At 36.4% G+C, this 5,289-nt stretch overlaps 1 non-coding gene across 1 annotated transcript; it reads left to right on the top strand.

The window, feature by feature from the left end:
- Positions 1-1,458: 1,458 nt before the first annotated feature.
- LOC122436086 lies at positions 1,459-1,565 on the top strand. Its single transcript, XR_006267857.1, has one exon. It is a non-coding gene; the product is annotated as a U6 spliceosomal RNA (small nuclear RNA).
- Positions 1,566-5,289: the final 3,724 nt, after the last annotated feature.

Raw genomic sequence — 5,289 nt, 5'->3', positions numbered from 1 at the left:
ACCAGCTTTAGAACAAATGCTAAAGGACCTTCTCTAGGCAGGAAACAAGAGAAGGAAAAAACCTACACAAAATAAATCTAAAACAATTAATAAAGTAGTAATAGGATCATGTGCATGCATGCTGTTGCTTCAGTCATGTCTGACCTTTTGCAACCCCATGGGCAGTAGCCTGTCAGGCTCCTTTGTCAGGACAAGAATGCTGGAATGGGTTGCCATGCCCTCCTCCAGGTGATTGTACATATTAGTAATTAACTTAAATGTAAATGGATTAAATGCACAAACCAAAACACATAGCCTGGCTGGGCAGATGAAAACATGTTCATGTACGCACTTCCACTTACTGTGTCACTCTGCTTAACCCTTCAAATTGTATGCAATTATTTTATATTGTTAGGTTAATCATGTTCCCCTCATGGCTTGCAATTGTAATTATCTTTTATTATCCGGCCATTGATGGTAAAAACTGATAAACATCTCTTACTATTGTGATTATGTAACTATTATTCACTTAATACCATTGTCTCATGATTGGTCAACAGAAAAATAATAGCATTATATACCAATAAAACTACTGTTTAATAGAAAAACCTGTAATCACTTTAAAATCAAGATGAATATCAGAATTATTTTGGAATTTTTTGCCCAGGTATTGCTTTTTTTCCTTCAAACCACCAGACATATTTCTAATGAGCAGTCATGTTAAAAACAACTGGGCTATATGATGACCTTTTACTTTTATCTAGTTTGCTTCACATTTTCTATTTCATATTCAGTGCTTTGATTTCATTAGCTTATGTTTTCCAATTTATCTTTCTTTTTGGGGGGATATTATTTCTCAAGTCTTTATCAAGCACAATAGAAAAGTTTACATACACACACACACACATACATATATATATATACACACATATACATATATATATATATATACATGTATACACAAACACACACACACACACACACATATAAAGGAACCAGAGATCAAATTGCCAACATCCTTTGGATCATCAAAAAAGCAAGACATCCAGAAAAACATTTACTTCTGCTTTATTGACTATGCCAAAGACTTTGACTGTGTGGATCACAACAAACTTCTTTGTTGGAAAATTCTTAAAGATATGGGAATACCAGAACACCTGACCTGCCTCTTGAGAAATCTGGATGTAGGTCAAGAAGCAACAGTTAAAACTGGGCATGGAACAACAGACAGGTTCCACATAGGGAAAGGAGAACGTCTAAGCTGTATATTGTCACCCTGCTTATTTAACTTATATACAGAGTACATCATGAGAAATGCCAGGCTGGGTGAAGCACAAGCTGGAATCAAGATTGCCAGGAGAAATAACAATAACTTCAGATACAAAGATGACACCACCCTTACGGCACAAAGTTAAGAACTAAAGAGCCCGATGATTAAATTGAAGGAAAGTTAAAAGTTGTCTTAAAACTCAAAATACAGTGCTCGCTTCGGCAGCACATATACTAAAATTGGAATGATACAGAGAAGATTGGCATGGCCCCTGCGCAAGGATGACATGCAAATTCATGAAGCATTCCATAATTTTATAAAAATAAATGGAAAAAAAAAAAACCTCAACATACAGAAAACCAAGATAATGGCATCTGGTCCCATTACTTCATGACAAATAGATGGGGAAACAATGGAAACAGTGACAGACTTTATTTTGGGAGGCTCCAAAATCACTGCAGATGGTGACTGTAGCCATGAAATTTGATGCTTGCTCCTTGAAAGAAAAGCTATGACCAAACTAGACAGCATATTAAAAAGCAGAGACATTGCTATGTCAGTGAAGGTCCGTCTAGTCAAAGCTATTGTTTTTCCAGTAGTCATGTATGGATGTGAGAGTGGGACTATAAAAAAAGCTGAGCACCAAAGAATTGATGCTTTTTTCAAAATATATTTATTAAGCCACTTATAATGCTTATTATTTAGATATCTATTAAACTATCATATTAAACCATTAAATCATTTAAGTATTTATTAAAATATTACCATGATTTCTGTCTTGACAATCTTAGCCATGTTTTCCTAATTTTTTAAAAATTTATTTATTTATTTTACTTTACAATATTCTATTGGTTTTGCCATACATTGACTTTAATCCACCATGGGCGTACATACGTTCCCCATCCTGAACCCCCCTCCAAACTTCCTTCCCATCTCGTCCCTCTGGGTCATCCCAGTGAACCAGCCCCAAGCACCCTGTATCATGCATCGAACCTGGACTGGCGATTCATTTCACATATGATAATTTATATGTTTCAATGCCATTCTACCATATCACCCTGCCCTCGCCCTCTCCCACAGAGTCCAAAAGACTGTTCAATACATCTGGGTCTCTTTTGCTGTCTCGCATATAGGGTCATCGTTACCATCTTTCTAAATTCCATATATATGCATTAGTATACTGTATTGGCGTTTTACTTTCTAGCTTACTTCACTCTATAATAGGCTCCAGTTTCATCCACCTCATTAGAACTGATTCAAATGTATTATATTAATGGCTGAGTAATATTCCATTATGTATACGTACCACAATTCTCTCATCCATTTGTCTGTAGAATCTAGGTTGCTTCCATGCCCTGGCCATTATAGACAGTCCTATGATGAACACTGGGGCACACGTGTCTCTTTCAGTTCTGGTTTCCTCAGTGTGTATGCCCAGCAGTGGAATTTCTGGATCATATGGTAGTTCTATTTCCAGTTTTTTGAGAAATCTCCACACTGTTCTCCATGGTGACTGTACTAGTTTGCATTCCCACCAACAGTGTAAGAGGGTTCCCTTTTCTCCACACCCTCTCCAGCATTTATTGCTTGTAGACTTTCGGATAGTAGCCATTCTGACTGGCTTGAAATGGTACCACATTGTGGTTTTGATTTGCATTTCTGATAATGAGTGATGCTGATCATCTTTTCATGTGTTTGTTAGCCATTTGTATGTCTTTTGGAGAAACGTCTGTTTAGTTCTTTGGTCCATTTTGATTGGGTCATTTATTTTTCTGGAATTGAGCTGCAGGAGTTGCTTGTATGTTTTTGAGATTAATCATTTGTCAGTTGCTTCGTTTGCTATTATTTTCTCCAATTCTGAAGCCTGTCTTTTCACCTTGCTTATAGTTTCCTTTGCTGTGCAGAAGGTTTTAATTTTAATTACATCCCATTTCTTTATTTTTGCTTTTATTTCCAATATTCTGGGAGGTGGGTCATAGAAGATCCTGCTGTGGTTTATGTTGGAGAGTGTTTTGCCTATGTTTTCCTCTAGGAGTTTAATAGTTTCTGGTCTTACGTTCAGATCTTTAATCTATTTAACGTTCATAGCAATACAGGATTACCTCAAGAAACAACAAAAAAGTCAAATAACCTAACTCTACACCAAAAGCAACTTGAAAAGGGAGAAATTATTAACCCCAGAGTTAGTAGAAGGAAAGAAATCTTTAAAAATTAGGGCAGAAATAAATGCAAAAGAAACAACAGAGATGATAGCAAAAATCAACAAAACCAAAAGCTGGTTCCTTGAGAAGATAAATAAAATTGATAAACCATTAGCCAGACTCATCAAGAAACAATGGGAGAAAAATTAAATCAACAAAAATTAGAAATGAAAATGGAGAAATCACAACAGACAACACAGAAATACTAAGGATCATAGGAGACTATTATCAGCAACAATATGCAAATAAAATGGACAACTTGGAAGAAATGGACAAATTCATAGAAAAGTATAACTTTCCAAAAATTAACCAGGAAGAAATAGAAAATCTTTACAGACCCATCACAAGCACGGAAATTACGCTACCAACCAACGGTATTTTTCACAGAATGAGAACAAATAATTTCACAATTTGTATGGAAATACAAAAAACCTCGAATAGCCAAAGTAATCTTGAGAAAGAAGAATGGAACTGGAGGAATCAACCTGCCTGACTTCAGACGATACTACAAAACCACAGCCATCAAGACAGTATGGCTCTAGCACAAAGACAGAAATATAGATCAATGGAACAGAATATAAAGCCCAGAGATAAATCCACGAACCTATGGACACCTTACCTTTGACAAAGAGGGCAAGAATATACAATGGAAAAAAGACAACCTCTTTAACAAGTGGCACTGGAAAAACTGGTCAACCAGTTGTAAAAGAATGAAACTAGAAGACTTTCTAACACCATACACAAAAATAAACTCAAAATGGATTAAAGAGCTAAATGTAAGACCAGAAACTATAAAACTCCTAGAGGAGAACATAGGCAAAACACTCTCCAACATAAATCACAGCAGGATCCTCTATGACCCACCTCCCAGAATATTGGAAATAAAAGCAAAACTAAACAAATGGGATCTAATTAAACTTAAAAGCTTTTGCACAACAAAGGAAACTATAAGCAAGGTGAAAAGACAGCCCTCAGATTGGGAGAAAATAATAGCAAACTAAGCAACAGACAAAAGATTAATCTCAAAAATATACAAGCAACTCCTGCAGCTCAATTCCAGAAAAATAAATGACCCAATCAAAAAATGGGCCAAAGAACTAAACAGACATTTCTCCAAAGAAGACATACAGATGGCTAACAAACACATGAAAAGATGCTCAACATCACTCATTATCAGAGAAATGCAAATCAAAACCACAATGAGGTACCATTACACGCCAGTCAGGATGGCTGCTATCCAAAAGTCTACAAGCAATAAATGCTGGAGAGGGTGTGGAGAAAAGGGAACCCTCTTACACTGTTGGTGGGAATGCAAACTAGTACAGCCACTATGGAAAACAGTGTGGAGATTTCTCAAAAAATTGGAAATAGAACTGCCATACAACCCAGCAATCCCACTTCTGGGCATACACACTGAGGAAACCAGATCTGAAAGAGACACGTGCACCCCAATGTTCATCGCAGCACTGTTTATAATAGCCAGGACATGGAAGCAACTTAGATGCCCATCAGCAGACGAATGGATAAGGAAGCAGTGGTACATATACACCATGGAATATTACTCAGCCATCAAAAAGAATTCATTTGAATCAATTCTAATGAGATGGATGAAACTGGAGCCCATTATACAGAGTGAAGTAAGCCAGAAAGATAAAGACCAATACAGTATACTAACGCATATACATGGAATTTAGAAAGATGGTAACAATAACCCTTTACGCAAAACAGAAAAAGAGACACAGATGTACAGAACAGATTTTTGGACTCTGTGGGAGAAGGTGAGGGTGGGATGATCTGAAAGAACAGCATCAAAACATGTATATTATCAAGGGTGAAACA

Source organism: Cervus canadensis, chromosome X (assembly GCF_019320065.1).
Source record: "Cervus canadensis isolate Bull #8, Minnesota chromosome X, ASM1932006v1, whole genome shotgun sequence".
NCBI lineage: Eukaryota > Metazoa > Chordata > Mammalia > Artiodactyla > Cervidae > Cervus > Cervus canadensis.
Note: the sequence above shows the minus strand (reverse complement) of the source record. Positions and strands in the feature narration are given on the sequence as shown.